Source organism: Ranitomeya variabilis, chromosome 2 (assembly GCF_051348905.1).
Source record: "Ranitomeya variabilis isolate aRanVar5 chromosome 2, aRanVar5.hap1, whole genome shotgun sequence".
Lineage (NCBI taxonomy): Eukaryota > Metazoa > Chordata > Amphibia > Anura > Dendrobatidae > Ranitomeya > Ranitomeya variabilis.
In genome coordinates this window covers 563,310,496-563,328,058 of record NC_135233.1, presented here as the reverse complement: position 1 = coordinate 563,328,058, position 17,563 = coordinate 563,310,496, and positions in this window count along the sequence as shown.

Here is a 17,563-nt window from a genome sequence, read left to right as displayed (position 1 = left end):
CTGCTGTGTGTGCTATCTCTCATTCAGTGGGCTATAGCAAGCCTATTTTTTTTTTTTTTTTTTTTAATATTATTTGGTTTCTAAAGTCTCCCTGAAAAAAAAAAAAAAAACCTAAAAAAACAGTGGGAGAGTAATATTGCCCTTTCAGCTTGTGTGCCAGTCTTGACTCCTGGGTGTGCCACCTCTCTCCCTCTCATTCAGTGGGCCATAGAAAGCCTATTTATTTTTTTTTTAAAATATTATTGGGTTTCTAAAGTCTCCCTTAAAAAACAAAAAATACATAAAAAAACAGTGGGAGAGTAATATTGCCCTTTCAGCTTGTGTGCCAGTCTTGACTCCTGGGTGTGCCACCTCTCTCCCTCTCATTCAGTGGGCCATAGAAAGCCTATTTATTTTTTCCGTGATTTGTGTTCTAAATTCTACCTCAACACAAAAACACTACATCAATCAGTGGGAGAAAAATATTGGCCTCAGTCAGGGCTTGTGTGCCACTGCTGTGTGTGCTATCTCTCATTCAGTGGGCTATAGCAAGCCTATATATATTTTTTTTTTAATATTATTTGGTTTCTAAAGTCTCCCTGAAAAAAAAAAAAAAAACCTAAAAAAACAGTGGGAGAGTAATATTGCCCTTTCAGCTTGTGTGCCAGTCTTGACTCCTGGGTGTGCCACCTCTCTCCCTCTCATTCAGTGGGCCATAGAAAGCCTATTTATTTTTTTTTTAAATATTATTGGGTTTCTAAAGTCTCCCTTAAAAAACAAAAAATACATAAAAAACAGTGGGAGAGTAATATTGCCCTTTCAGCTTGTGTGCCAGTCTTGACTCCTGGGTGTGCCACCTCTCTCCCTCTCATTCAGTGGGCCATAGAAAGCCTATTTATTTTTTTTTTTAAATATTATTGGGTTTCTAAAGTCTCCCTTAAAAAACAAAAAATACATAAAAAAAACAGTGGGAGAGTAATATTGCCCTTTCAGCTTGTGTGCCAGTCTTGACTCCTGGGTGTGCCACCTCTCTCCCTCTCATTCAGTGGGCCATAGAAAGCCTATTTATTTTTTCCGTGATTTGTGTTCTAAATTCTACCTCAACACAAAAACACTACATCAATCAGTGGGAGAAAAATATTGGCCTCAGTCAGGGCTTGTGTGCCACTGCTGTGTGTGCTATCTCTCATTCAGTGGGCTATAGCAAGCCTATTTTTTTTTTTTTTTTTTTTAATATTATTTGGTTTCTAAAGTCTCCCTGAAAAAAAAAAAAAAAACTAAAAAAACAGTGGGAGAGTAATATTGCCCTTTCAGCTTGTGTGCCAGTCTTGACTCCTGGGTGTGCCACCTCTCTCCCTCTCATTCAGTGGGCCATAGAAAGCCTATTTATTTTTTTTTTAAATATTATTGGGTTTCTAAAGTCTCCCTTAAAAAACAAAAAATACATAAAAAAACAGTGGGAGAGTAATATTGCCCTTTCAGCTTGTGTGCCAGTCTTGACTCCTGGGTGTGCCACCTCTCTCCCTCTCATTCAGTGGGCCATAGAAAGCCTATTTATTTATTTTTTTAAATATTATTGGGTTTCTAAAGTCTCCCTTAAAAAACAAAAAATACATAAAAAAACAGTGGGAGAGTAATATTGCCCTTTCAGCTTGTGTGCCAGTCTTGACTCCTGGGTGTGCCACCTCTCTCCCTCTCATTCAGTGGGCCATAGAAAGCCTATTTATTTTTTCCGTGATTTGTGTTCTAAATTCTACCTCAACACAAAAACACTACATCAATCAGTGGGAGAAAAATATTGGCCTCAGTCAGGGCTTGTGTGCCACTGCTGTGTGTGCTATCTCTCATTCAGTGGGCTATAGCAAGCCTATTTTTTTTTTTTTTAATATTATTTGGTTTCTAAAGTCTCCCTGAAAAAAAAAAAAACCCTAAAAAAACAGTGGGAGAGTAATATTGCCCTTTCAGCTTGTGTGCCAGTCTTGACTCCTGGGTGTGCCACCTCTCTCCCTTTCATTCAGTGGGCCATAGAAAGCCTATTTATTTATTTTTTTTAATATTATTGGGTTTCTAAAGTCTCCCTTAAAAAACAAAAAATACATAAAAAAACAGTGGGAGAGTAATATTGCCCTTTCAGCTTGTGTGCCAGTCTTGACTCCTGGGTGTGCCACCTCTCTCCCTCTCATTCAGTGGGCCATAGAAAGCCTATTTATTTTTTTTTTTTAAATATTATTGGGTTTCTAAAGTCTCCCTTAAAAAACAAAAAATACATAAAAAAACAGTGGGAGAGTAATATTGCCCTTTCAGCTTGTGTGCCAGTCTTGACTCCTGGGTGTGCCACCTCTCTCTCTCATTCAGTGGGCCATAGAAAGGCTATTTTTTTTTTGGTTTTTTTAATATTATTTGGTTTCTAAAGTCTCCCTGAAAAAAAAAAAAAAAACATACAAAAAACAGTGGGAGAGTAATATTGCCCTTTCAGCTTGTGTGCCAGTCTTGACTCCTGGGTGTGCCACCTCTCTCTCTCATTCAGTGGGCCATAGAAAGGCTATTTTTTGGGGGGTTTTTTTAATATTATTTGGTTTCTAAAGTCTCCCTGAAAAAAAAAAAAAAACATACAAAAAACAGTGGGAGAGTAATATTGCCCTTTCAGCTTGTGTGCCAGTCTTGACTCCTGGGTGTGCCACCTCTCTCCCTTTCATTCAGTGGGCCATAGAAAGCCTATTTATTTTTTTTTTTAAATATTATTGGGTTTCTAAAGTCTCCCTTAAAAAACAAAAAATACATAAAAAAACAGTGGGAGAGTAATATTGCCCTTTCAGCTTGTGTGCCAGTCTTGACTCCTGGGTGTGCCACCTCTCTCTCTCATTCAGTGGGCCATAGAAAGGCTATTTTTTTTTTGTTTTTTTTAATATTATTTGGTTTCTAAAGTCTCCCTGAAAAAAAAAAAAAAAACATACAAAAAACAGTGGGAGAGTAATATTGCCCTTTCAGCTTGTGTGCCAGTCTTGACTCCTGGGTGTGCCACCTCTCTCCCTTTCATTCAGTGGGCCATAGAAAGCCTATTTATTTTTTTTTAAATATTATTGGGTTTCTAAAGTCTCCCTGAAAAAAAAAAAAACATAAAAAAACAGTGGGAGAGTAATATTGCCCTTTCAGCTTGTGTGCCAGTCTTGACTCCTGGGTGTGCCACCTCTCTCTCTCTAATTGTGGGCCATAGAAAGCCTTTTTTTTTTTTTTTTTTTTTAATATTATTTGGTTTCTAAAGTCTCCCTGAAAAAAAAAAAAACATAAATTAGGTGGGAGATTAATATTGACATTAGTGCTTGAGTGACAGTCCTGCGTGTGTGTCATCTCTGTGATTTTGTGCCACAGAAAACAGAGTGTGTAACATTGTGCCTGATTTTCCTTGTGGTCTCACCAACCTGTTAAGGGATATTGAAATCATACTGAAGTTATAGCTCACCGTGTAAGTTGTTTGACAGCAACAAATAAAGTTACTTTGGTTAAGATTTTAAAACAATGAGGAAGTCTGGTGCAAGAGGTCGTCGTGGGCGTTCATTGTCAGCTGGTAATGATGGTAGTGGTAGTGGAGCATCAGGTGGTCGTGGGGATAAAAATATTCCACCTAAGTCTGGAGCTGTGGAGCCAGTTTCGTCGTCAGGCTACACAAGGCCTCGAACGCTCTCTTTTCTGGGAGTAGGAAAACCGCTTTTAAAGGCGGAGCAGCAACAGCAAGTTTTGGCTTACATTGCAGACTCAGCCTCTAGCTCTTTTGCCTCCTCTTCCGAAACTGGTAAATGTAAAAGCAGCGCGTCGCTTGTGGATGTTCACGGTCAGGGACAAGTCGCTTCCTTGTCCTCCTCAGCAAAAACTACAACAAGAGAGAAGGATGCAGCAGGCGACACAACGGGTCACTCCATGGAGCTCTTTACACATACCGTCCCTGGCTTAGAAAGTGAAACATTTAACAGGCCATGCCCATTACAAGTATATTCTGACATGGAGTGCACTGATGCACAGCCACAGCCAGAGTACTATGCTGCTCCTTTGACTCAGACCACCACATTGCCCTCTCAGGGTACAGATCCACAATCAGACCCTGATGAGACTATGTTGCCCCGCCACGAACGCTATACCACCGACCGACACAGTGACACAGACGAAGTTGCACACGAGCTCGAAGAGGAGGTAATAGATGACCCAGTTATTGACCCCGATTGGCAGCCATTGGGGGAACAGGGTGCAGGCGGCAGTAGTTCAGAAGCGGAGGTGGAGGAGGGGCCGCAGCAGGCATCAACATCGCAACAGGTTCCATCTGCCGGGCCCGTATCTGGCCCAAAACGCGTGTCACAGCCAAAACCTGTTGGAGCACAGCGTTGCCATCCGGTTAAAGCTCAGTCTGCAATCCCTGAAAAGGGATCCGAGTCTAGGAAGAGTGCAGTCTGGCATTTTTTTAAACAACATCCAACTGATCAGCGCAAAGTCATCTGTCAAAAATGTTCAACTAGCTTAAGCAGAGGTCAGAATCTGAAAAGTCTAAATACTAGTTGCATGCATAGACACTTAACCACCATGCATTTTCAAGCCTGGACTAACTACCAAACGTCCCTCAAGGTTGTAGCACCCTCGGCCAATGAAGCTAGTCAGCAACGCAACATCCCTTCCGTCACTGTAAGGCCACCATTTTCCGCACCACCGGCAGTATCTGTGCAGGTTTCTTTGCCAGCCAAAAGCAGTCAGGTTCAGGGAATCACCAGTTTTGTAGGAGGAAATATTGCATCTAGGGCACCGGCGGAAACAATACCGTCTCCAACCGTCTCTCAGTCTGCCATGTACACCGGCACACCCGAAAGTTCCACGATCTCCAGCTCTCCAGTCCAGCTCACCCTACATGAGACTCTGGTTAGAAAAAGGAAGTACTTATCCTCGCATCCGCGTACACAGGGTTTTAACGCCCACATAGCTAGACTAATCTCGTTAGAGATGATGCCCTACCGGTTAGTTGAAAGCGAAGCTTTCAAAGCCCTGATGGAGTACGCTGAACCACGATACGAGCTACCCAGTCGACACTTTTTTTCCAGAAAAGCCATCCCAGCCCTGCACCAGCATGTTAAACAGCGCATCGTCCATGCACTCAGGCAATCTGTGAGTACAAAGGTGCACCTGACTACAGATGCATGGACCAGTAGGCATGGCCAGGGACGTTATGTGTCCATCACGGCACACTGGGTGAATGTGGTGGATGCAGGGTCCACAGGCGACATCAATTTAGGGACAGTTGTGCCTAGCCCACGGTCTAGGAAACAGTTGGCTGTAGGCGTTCGCACCCCCTCCTCCTCCTCCTCCTCGTCCTCCTGCAGAAGCTACAGCTCTTCCACAGAACGCAGTCTGCCAACCACTCCATCGGCAGATGACACTGTTGCACACCAGTTGTCCCATTATGGGCCAGCTACTGCCAAGCGTCAGCAGGCTGTATTGGCTATGAAGTGCTTGGGCGACAACAGACACACCGCGGAAGTTCTGTCCGAGTTCTTGCAACAAGAAACACAGTCGTGGCTGGGCACAGTAGATCTTGAGGCAGGCAAGGTAGTGAGTGATAACGGAAGGAATTTCATGGCTGCCATCTCCCTTTCCCAACTGAAACACATTCCTTGCCTGGCTCACACCTTAAACCTGGTGGTGCAGTGCTTATTGAAAACTTATCCTGGGTTCTCCGACCTGCTCCTCAAAGTGCGTGCACTTTGCTCACATATCCGACGTTCGCCTGTACACGCCAGCCGTATGCAGACCTATCAGCGGTCTTTGAACCTTCCCCAGCATCGCCTAATCATAGACGTTGCAACAAGGTGGAACTCAACACTGCACATGCTTCAGAGACTGTGCGAACAGAGGCGTGCTGTTATTTATTTGTGGGAGGATACACGGGCAGGCAGTAGGATGGCAGACATGGAGTTGTCAGGTGTGCAGTGGTCTAAGATACAAGACATGTGTCAAGTCCTTCAGTGTTTTGAGGAATGCACACGGCTGGTTAGTGCAGACAACGCCGTAATAAGCATGAGCATCCCCCTAATGCGTCTGCTGATGCAAAGTTTGACGCACATAAAGGAGCAGGCGTCTGCACCAGAGGAAGAGGAAAGCCTTGATGACAGTCAGCCATTGTCTGGTCAGGGCAGTGTACAGGACGAGGTAGCGGGCGAAGAGGAGGTGGAGGACGAGGAGGATGATGGGGATGAGTATATTTTTAATGCCGAACCTTTCCCGGGGGCACAGGAAATTGGTTGCGTGTCACGGCCGGGTTCTGGTTTTTTGAGGGACACAAGTGACGTAGATTTGCCTGCAACTGCCCCTCAACCAATCACAACCGGAGATTTGACAACTGGAACTTTGGCCCACATGGCGGATTATGCCTTACGTATCCTAAAAAGGGACACACGCATTACGAAAATGATGAACGATGACGATTACTGGTTGGCCTGCCTCCTTGATCCACGCTATAAAGGCAAATTGCAAAATATTATGCCACATGAGAACTTGGAACTAATATTAGCAACCAAACAATCAACTCTTGTTGACCGTTTGCTTCAGGCATTCCCAGCACACAGCGCACGTGATCGTTCTCACACGAGCTCCAGGGGGCAGCAGACTAGGAGTGTTAGGGGTGCACACATCAGAAGTGGCGTTGGACAGAGGGGTTTTCTGACCAGGTTGTGGAGTGATTTTGCTATGACCGCAGACAGGACAGGTACTGCTGCATCAATTGAAAGTGACAGGAGACAACATTTGTCCAGTATGGTTACTAACTATTTTTCTTCCCTTATCGATGTTCTCCCTCAACCGTCATTCCCATTTGATTACTGGGCCTCCAAATTAGACACCTGGCCAGAATTGGCAGAATATGCATTGCAGGAGCTTGCTTGCCCGGCAGCAAGTGTCCTATCAGAAAGAGTATTCAGTGCTGCAGGTTCAATATTAACCGAAAAAAGGACTCGTCTGGCTACCCAAAATGTTGACGATCTAACATTCATTAAAATGAACCACAACTGGATTTCGAAATCTTTTGCCCCACCTTGCCCGGCCGACACCTAGCTTTCCTATGAAAAGCTCTTGCCTGTGAATTACTTTTCTAATGTCTAATTTGCTGCAGCTGATTGTACAGCATACGACATGTTTACACCTCCCTAAATGGCAAAACTCCCCACACGGGGCCGTGGTATCGCGACTTGGCGCAAGCACCCGTGAGACTGCTGTTTGTCTGAAGAGGTGGGTGTGCTCGCTTTTGGTTGACGGCATTGCTACTGGGTCCCTCATAGTACAATGTAGTGTCTCTGGCGGTGGTGGTGCGCACCCAACGTCAGACACACCGTTGTAACATGAGGGGCCCTGGGGCGGTCCCGCCGGCCTCAAGAGAGTTCCCCCCTACCCCAGCTCAAAATGTGCTCTACCACGTCCAAAATTATGTCGCACAGCTCCACCAATCTTTAGTCTATTCGCTGACATCATTCAATGTCTGGCACTGACAATACAAATTTGTAGACATCTATGATGCAACTTAAAGTAGTCTGTGTCTGTGTCCTATATTGGCACCATTAAATAGTTACTGCCAAATTACTATGTCAGAAACTCAGTAGATGAGCCCACCCCTGTACCTAAGTATGCCACCTTTTTTTTTGTTTTGGTTGTTTTGCGAGACATTAACATCTATTTATATTTTGGGAGTACTGGGACAGACACTCCTTGCACTACTCCTCCACTCACCACCAAGCTGCCTGTGTATCCATGTAACCGCTGTAAAGCTGCCATGAGCCTATTGTTTGTTATTTTAGGCCTTTGATAGCCTGTCTGCGGTCCCTACTTTAAATACTCCTCCACTGACCACCAAGCTGCCTGCCGGTGTATCCATGTAACCGCTGTAAAACTGCCATAAGCCTATTGTTTGTTATTTTAGGCCTTTGATAGCCTGTCTGCGGTCCCTACTTTAAATACTCCTCCACTCACCACCACCAAGCTGCCTGCCCGTGTATCCATGTAACCGCTGTAAAACTGCCATGAGCCTATTGTTTGTTATGTTAGGCCTTTGATAGCCTGTCTGCGGTCCCTACTTTAAATACTCCTCCACTGACCACCAAGCTGCCTGCCCGTGTATCCATGTAACCGCTGTAAAACTGCCATGAGCCTATTGTTTGTTATTTTAGGCCTTTGATAGCCTGTCTGCGGCCCCTACTTGCAATACTCCTCCACTGACCACAATGCTGCCTGGAGTGCCTGCCTGTGTATCCATGTAACCGATGTAAAACTGCCATGACTGCCTACTGTTTGTTATTTTAGGCCTTTGGTAGCCTGTCTGCAGCCCCTACTTGCAATACTCCTCCACTGACCAGACCACTGCTGCCCGTGTACCCCTGGAACCAATTATAAAGTGCCTACAGCCAGCCCATTTTCTTATGTTAGGCCTTTGAAGCCTGTCTGCGGTCCCTACTTTAAATACTCCTCCACTGACCACCAAGCTGCCTGCCCGTGTATCCATGTAACCGCTGTAAAACTGCCATGAGCCTATTGTTTGTTATTTTAGGCCTTTGAAGCCTGTCTGCGGTCCCTCCTTCCACTAGTCCTCCACTGACCAGACCACTGCTGCCCGTGTACCCCTGGAACCAATTATAAAGTGCCTACAGCCAGCCCATTTTCTTATGTTAGGCCTTTGAAGCCTGTCTGCGGTCCCTACTTTAAATACTCCTCCACTGACCACCAAGCTGCCTGCCCGTGTATCCATGTAACCGCTGTAAAACTGCCATGAGCCTATTGTTTGTTATTTTAGGCCTTTGAAGCCTGTCTGCGGTCCCTCCTTCCACTAGTCCTCCACTGACCAGACCACTGCTGCCCGTGTACCCCTGGAACCAATTATAAAGTGCCTACAGCCAGCCCATTTTCTTATGTTAGGCCTTTGAAGCCTGTCTGCGGTCCCTACTTTAAATACTCCTCCACTGACCACCAAGCTGCCTGCCCGTGTATCCATGTAACCGCTGTAAAACTGCCATGAGCCTATTGTTTGTTATTTTAGGCCTTTGAAGCCTGTCTGCGGTCCCTCCTTCCACTAGTCCTCCACTGACCAGACCACTGCTGCCCGTGTACCCCTGGAACCAATTATAAAGTGCCTACAGCCAGCCCATTTTCTTATGTTAGGCCTTTGAAGCCTGTCTGCGGTCCCTACTTTAAATACTCCTCCACTCACCACCACCAAGCTGCCTGCCCGTGTATCCATGTAACCGCTGTAAAACTGCCATGAGCCTATTGTTTGTTATGTTAGGCCTTTGATAGCCTGTCTGCGGTCCCTACTTTAAATACTCCTCCACTCACCACCAAGCTGCCTGCCCGTGTATCCATGTAACCGCTGTAAAACTGCCATAAGCCTATTGTTTGTTATTTTAGGCCTTTGATAGCCTGTCTGCGGTCCCTACTTTAAGTACTCCTCCACTGACCAGACCACTGCTGCCCGTGTACCCCTGGAACCAATTATAAAGTGCCTACAGCCAGCCCATTTTCTTATGTTAGGCCTTTGAAGCCTGTCTGCGGTCCCTACTTTAAATACTCCTCCACTGACCACCAAGCTGCCTGCCCGTGTATCCATGTAACCGCTGTAAAACTGCCATGAGCCTATTGTTTGTTATTTTAGGCCTTTGAAGCCTGTCTGCGGTCCCTCCTTCCACTAGTCCTCCACTGACCAGACCACTGCTGCCCGTGTACCCCTGGAACCAATTATAAAGTGCCTACAGCCAGCCCATTTTCTTATGTTAGGCCTTTGAAGCCTGTCTGCGGTCCCTACTTTAAATACTCCTCCACTGACCACCAAGCTGCCTGCCCGTGTATCCATGTAACCGCTGTAAAACTGCCATGAGCCTATTGTTTGTTATTTTAGGCCTTTGAAGTCTGTCTGCGGTCCCTCCTTCCACTAGTCCTCCACTGACCAGACCACTGCTGCCCGTGTACCCCTGGAACCAATTATAAAGTGCCTACAGCCAGCCCATTTTCTTATGTTAGGCCTTTGAAGCCTGTCTGCGGTCCCTACTTTAAATACTCCTCCACTCACCACCACCAAGCTGCCTGCCCGTGTATCCATGTAACCGCTGTAAAACTGCCATGAGCCTATTGTTTGTTATTTTAGGCCTTTGATAGCCTGTCTGCGGCCCCTACTTGCAATACTCCTCCACTGACCACAATGCTGCCTGGAGTGCCTGCCTGTGTATCCATGTAACCGATGTAAAACTGCCATGACTGCCTACTGTTTGTTATTTTAGGCCTTTGATAGCCTGTCTGCAGCCCCTACTTGCAATACTCCTCCACTGACCACACCAATGCTGCCCGTGTACCCCTGGAACCTATTTAAAAGTTCATAGAGCCTAGTTATATATTTTATTTACTATTAATAAGGCCATGATGGACTACGCTGTACCACGCTACAAGCTAACCAGTCGACACTTCTTTTGCGAGAAAAGCCATCCCAACCCTCCACCAGCATGTAGAAGACCGCATTGTCCATGCACTCTGGCAATCTGTGAGTACAAAGGTGCACCTGACAACAGACGCATGGACATGTAGGCATGGCCACGGAAGATTACGTGTCCATTACGGCGCAATGGGTTAATGTGGTGGATGCATGGTCCACAGGGGACAGCCTACTAAGTCTGTCTGCAGTCCCTAATTCAAATTGTCCTCCACTGTCTAAATCGGAGCTTCCACCTTCTGGCTTTCGGCCTATAGTATCAGAAATTAAACTGCATTTGGCCTTCAACTTTGGTTAGGGCCTACTAACGGCTTCTGCCCCTCCCTGGTGTTGCCCTCAACTAAATAAAGCTGAGCTTCAACCTTCTGCTCCAAATTACCATTTTGAAAAATGCAATAGGCTTTTCCGGCCTACTAAAGGTGTCTGTCTGTGTGCCCCTGCCTGGTGTTGTCCTCAACTAAATAAAGCTGAGCTTCAACCTTCCGGCTCTCATTAAGTGGTTTTAAAAAAAAAAATGGTGGTTAGGGCCTACTAACGGCTTCTGCCCCTCCCTGGTGTTGTCCTCAACTAAATAAAGCTGAGCTTCAACCTTCCGGCTCTCATTAAGTGGTTTTAAGAAAAAAAAAATGGTGGTTAGGGCCTACTAACGGCTTCTGCCCCTCCCTGGTGTTGCCCTCAACTAAATAAAGCTGAGCTTCAACCTTCTGCTCCAAATTACCATTTTGAAAAATGCAATAGGCTTTTCCGGCCTACTAAAGGTGTCTGTCTGTGTGCCCCTGCCTGGTGTTGCCCTCAACTAAATAAAGCTGAGCTTCAACCTTCTGCTCCAAATTACCATTTTGAAAAATGCAATAGGCTTTTCCGGCCTACTAAAGGTGTCTGTCTGTGTGCCCCTGCCTGGTGTTGCCCTCAACTAAATAAAGCTGAGCTTCAACCTTCTGCTCCAAATTACCATTTTGAAAAATGCAATAGGCTTTTCCGGCCTACTAAAGGTGTCTGTCTGTGTGCCCCTGCCTGGTGTTGCCCTCAACTAAATAAAGCTGAGCTTCAACCTTCTGCTCCAAATTACCATTTTGAAAAATGCAATAGGCTTTTCCGGCCTACTAAAGGTGTCTGTCTGTGTGCCCCTGCCTGGTGTTGTCCTCAACTAAATAAAGCTGAGCTTCAACCTTCCGGCTCTCATTAAGTGGTTTTAAAAAAAAAAATGGTGGTTAGGGCCTACTAACGGCTTCTGCCCCTCCCTGGTGTTGCCCTCAACTAAATAAAGCTGAGCTTCAACCTTCTGCTCCAAATTACCATTTTAAAAAATGCAATAGGCTTTTCCGGCCTACTAAAGGTGTCTGCCCCTCCCTGGTGTTGTCCTCAACTGAACAAAGCTGAGCTTCCACATTCTGGCTTTCGCCCTATACTATCAGATATTAAACTGCATTTGGCCTACTAGTGTGGTTAGGCCCTTGAAACAGTGTCTGCTGCTCTTGGGTTTGCTACTCCACTGAACAAAGCAATGCCGCCTGTTTAGTCCTGTTACCAATTTTGAACTGCATGTAGCCTACTTTATTCTTTGGCCCTATATCTGTTTCCTCCTCATCCTGCCCATTGCCCAGCCACTGCTAAATGAGTCTGCTGGTACATTGACCTAGACCACTACATTCCCCTTGTACTCTACACAGCCAGAATCTGTCCCTGCTGAAAGTAAGGTTCCCCTTCCCGCATGTTATACCACCTTACACAGGGACAAAGAGGAAGGTGCAGATGAAAGTGCAGGTTCCTTCATCAGGTGGGGGGGCATGCTCGTTGGCGACGTCACTGGCACAGGGCCCCTCAGAGTACGCAAAAGTGTCGCTGCTGGTGGGAGGCGCCCCCGCCATGCAAACACACCGCCGTACTTTGAGGGGCCCTGTGCCAGTGGCAATGCGAACGAGTGGGCCCCCCCCTGCTTGCTCAGGATCACAGCACTTGCAACTTTTAAATACTTACCTTTCCCTGCAACACCGCCGTGACGTAGTCCGCATTTCCTGGGCCCACGAAAAACTTGAGCCAGCCCTACTCCCCCCACAACTTTCCCCCAATTCCCTATGCCCAACTATTATTATACAGTTAATTAAGATTGGCAAGCTTCAGAAACAAGAATGGATGTTTTTGGCATTAAAATGGGCACTGTAGGTGTTTTCCTGGCCTCCACTCACTGCCGACTATGCTTCCCCATTGACTTGCATTGGGTTTCGTGTTTCGGTCGATCCCCGACTTTTAGCGATAATCGGCCGACTGCACTCGACTCGACTCTGGACAAAATCGGGTTTCCCAAAACCCTACTCGATCTTAAAAAAATGAAAGTCGCTCAACCCTAATAGTGAGTAGATAGGGAGCCACTACCAATATGGCGGTGTTTAGCGCTATTGCGCATGCGCCTATGCCAAAACATGGTATCCATCTGGATCACTGCGTTGAGAAACACGTGATGGTGTCTCCGCGGTGTTGGATGTTTTGATCTCCCCAAGGTCATTCACCCTTATGTTTATAGTCTTTTTACCAGGCACTGCTCCTAATAGCCAGTTTCCTACTCCACACTGATGAGGGGCAAATACCCCGAAACAGCTGTCTGTGGATGGATACCATGTTTTGGCATAGGTGGTTATCCTTTATTGGATGCTGCCCTTCCCGTGGTTGTTCCTTCCCGGTGAAAGACCTGGCTATTCATTGCTTGCGTTGAGAAACACGTGATGGTGTCTCCGCAGCTTTTCTACATGCATAAACATTCTATAGAAGCTTGCAGAGACTCCGATCTTGTCTCTCTTCATGCACATCTGAGACATCATTGGTTGGCAAATACAAAGAGAGCTGCCAGCATCAGATCTTGATAATTTACATTCCTTTTTCCTCAGACAACCTTTAATAACCTCATTGATAAGTCAAGGCATTTAACTATCTTGGTGAGTGGCGCTCATACACAACTAAATAAATTATGATGTTTTGAAAATGTAGTTTCCTTTGTTTCATCATTGGCATATTATTAACATATCTACCATTTCTGGGATTCACATAATTTCTCCTTCTTGATTTTGAAATTTCAATACCGAAATGAGTGTAAACATACAGTATATATACTGACTATACAGCACATATATAACGACGGACATATCAATATTGTAACTTGTGCCCAATAGGTAGGACTGCCCACTTCTACCTTGAAACCAGCTAGAATTGTGGAACTGTGCATTAGCATGAGCAATTGGACTGCAAAGAGCCCATACTCACTGCTCTCATTCATTCAGTCTCTGTCTGCCACTATATATATATATATATATATATATATATATATATATATATATATATATATATATATATACACTAGCTGAAGAGCCCGGCGTTGCCTGGGCATAGTAAATATCTGTGGTTAGTTATAGCACCTCACTTCTCTTATTTTCCCATCACGCCTCTCATTTTCCCCCTCACGTCTCTCATTTTCTACCTTACACCTCTAATTTCCCCCCTCACTCCTCTTATTTTCCCCCTCACTCCTCTCATTCCCCCCTAACACTTGTCATTTTGACCTCACATCTGTCATTTTCCAATCACTCCACTATTTTCCCTCACTCCTCTCATTTTGCACTCACACCTTCTCATTTTCACCTCACACTCCTCATTTTTTACCTCACACCTCTCATTTTCCCCTCAGTATATACATGTTTGTCATCTCCCTTATATATAGTATACACCTGTATGTCATCTCCTGTATATAGTATATACCTGTAAGTCATCTCCTCCTGTATATAGTATGTACCTGTATGTCATCTCCTCCTGTATATAGTATATATCTGTGTGTCATCTCCTCCTGTATATAGTATATACATGTGTCATCTCCTCTGTATATACATTATGTTTCAAATTATTATGCAAATTACATTTTTATCAGATTTTCCTAAATGGTCGGTGCAAATGACAGTCAGTCTAATAAAAGTCATCACCCGTTAGATTATACATCGAATTTTATTGAAGAAAGCTCCCAATGATAACAGTATAATCTCCAAAATGAATAAAAACTCAAAATGCACTGTTCCAAATTATTATGCACAGTAGAATTTCTAAACATTTGATATGTTTTAAAGAACTGAAAATGCTCATTTGTGGAATTTGCAGCATTAGGAGGTCACATTCACTGAACAAAAAAGCTATTTAACGCCAAAACATCCTAACAGGCCAAGTTACATGTTAACATAGGACCCTTCTTTGATGCCACCTTCACAATTCTTGCATCCATTAAACTTGTGAGTTTTTGGAGAGTTTCTGCTTGTATTTCTTTGCGTGAAGTTGGAATAGCCTCCCAGAGCTGCTGTTTGGATGTGAACTGCCTCCCACCCTCATAGGTCTTTTGCTTGATGATCCTCTAAAGGTTCTCTATAGGGTTGAGGTCAGGGGAAGATGGTGGCCACACCATGAGTTTATCTCCTTTTATGCCCATAGCAGCCAATGACTCAGAGGTATTCATTGCAGCATGAGATGGGGCATTGTCAGCATGAAAATGATTTTGCTCCTGAGGGCACGTTTCTGCTTTTTAGACCATAGAAGAAAGTTGTCAGTCAGAAACTCTATATACTTTGCAGAGGTCATTTTCACACCTTCAGGAACCTTAAAGGGCCTTACCAGCTTTTTCCCATGATTCTGGCCCAAAACATGACTCCTCCACCTCCTTGCTGACGTTGCAGCCTTGTTGGGACATGGTGGCCATCCACCAACCATCCACTACTCCATCCATCTGGACCATCCAGGGTTGCTCAACACTTATCAGTAAACAAGACTGTTTGGAAATTAGTCTTCATGTGTGTGTGGGCCCAATACAACCATTTCTGCTTGTGAACACTGTTTAAGGGTGGCCGAATAGTAGGTTTATGCACCACAGCAAGCCTTTGAAGGAGCATACACCTTGAGGTTCGAGGGACTCCAGAGGCACCAGCAGCTTCAAATATCTGTTTGCTGCTTTGTAATGGCTTTTTAGCAGCTGCTCTCTTAATCCAATGAACTTGCCTGGCAGAAATCTTCCTCATTATGCCTTTATCAGCACAAACACATTTGTGCTCAGATACAGCCACAAATCTCTTAACAGTACGATGATCACGCTTATGTTTTTGGAAAATTTCTAATGTTTTCATCCCTTCACCAAGGCATTGCACTATTTAATGCTTTTCAGCAGCAGAGAGATCCTTTTTCTTTTCCATGTTACTTGAAAACTGTGACCTGCTTAATAATGTGGAACATCATTTTTAAGTAGTTTTCCTTTAATTAGAATCACCTGGAAAACCAATTATCACATGTGTTTAAGATTGATTTCAGTGATCCATTGAGCCCTGAGACACAATACCATCCATGAGTTTATTTGAAAAACAAAACAATTAAATCTTTATGACACTTAAATCCAATTTGCATAATAATTTGGAACACAGTGTAGTATATACCTGTGTGTCATCTCCTCCTGTATATAGTATATACCTGTGTGTCATCTCCTCCTGTATATAGAAAACACTGTGTTCCAAATTATTATGCACATAGAGTTTAGGAGTGCTAAGGTTAGAATTTTTTTGTTTGTCATTTGAACTCATTGATGGTGATGTGTGTCAGGGCTCTTTATATCACTGAAAGCAATTGCAGATATTTGTGCAAATTCGTTTGGCAGGTGTGTCCAAATAAAGGCAAGACTACTTAAGAAGGCTGTTCCACATTATTAAGCAGCCTACATTTTTTGCCAAAATGGGAAAGAAAAAGGATGTGTCGGCTGCTGAGAAGCAACAAATTGTGGAGTATTTAGGTCAAGGCATGACTACAATCAACATTGCCAAGACACTTCATCGTGATCATCGCACAATCAAGAAGTATGTAGCTGATTCCCAGCACACACGTGTGCGTGCTGATAAGGAAAAATTGAGGACTCTTTCCAACAGGCAATTGCGTAAGGTTAAAAGAGCAGCTGCAAAAATGCCTTGTCATAGCAGCAGACAAGTTTTTGAAGCTGCTGGTGCCTCCAACGTCCCCAGAACAACAAGATGCAGGGTCCTTCAGAGGTGTGCAGCTTTGCATAAGCCATCCTGTCGACCACCTCTATCCACTGCAAAAAGCAGAAACGGCTCCAGTGGGCCAAACGATACATGAAGACTGACTTCCAAACTGTTTTGTTCACCGATGAGTGCCGTGCAACGCTCGATGGTCCAGATGGATGGAGTGGAGGATGGACACCCCATGAAAACACGGCTAAGGCACCAACAAGGAGGAGGTGGAGTAATGTTTTGGGCTGGAATCATGGGGAGAGAGATTGTCGGCCCCTTTATGATCCCTGAAGGGGTTAAGATGAACTCCATAATCTATGTGGAGTTTCTAAAACAACACTTCCTGCCATGGTTCAAGAGGAAGAACCGTGCTTTCCGCAGCAAGATCATTTTCATGCATGATAATGCACCGTCTCATGCTGCAAAAGACACATCTGCATCTCTGGCTGCTATGGGCATAAAAGAGGACAAACTTCTGGTGTGGCCACCATCTTCCCCTGACCTCAACCCCATTGAGAACCTCTGGAGCATCATCAAAAGGAGTGTCTATGATGGCGGGAGACAGTTCACATCTAAGCAACAACTCTGGGATGGGATTCTGTCCACATGCAAAACAATTGAAGCAGAAACCATCCAAAAACTAACAAATTCAATGGACGAGAGAGTTCAGAAGCTTCTTTCGAACAAGGGGTCCTATGTGCAAATGTAACATCACCTAGAATAAAGTTTTCACTTGAAAACTGTTTGATTTCATTTTGTAATAAGCTGATAATGCTTATAACTTCACAATTGACCATTTTTTTGTTCAAAATAAAAAAAAAAAGGTTGAAAACTCTGCTGTGCATAATAATTTGGAACATGCATTTTGAGTGTTTATTTTTTTTAAAAAGATACTGTTTTCATAGGCAGTTTTTTCCAAAACATTGCAATTATACTAGCATAATAGATGACTGGAAAATAACAATGACTGCAATTCAGATAGGTAATTTAGAGAAAATATGAGGAAATATTATTTGCATAATAATTTGGAACACAGTGTATACCTGTGTGTCATATC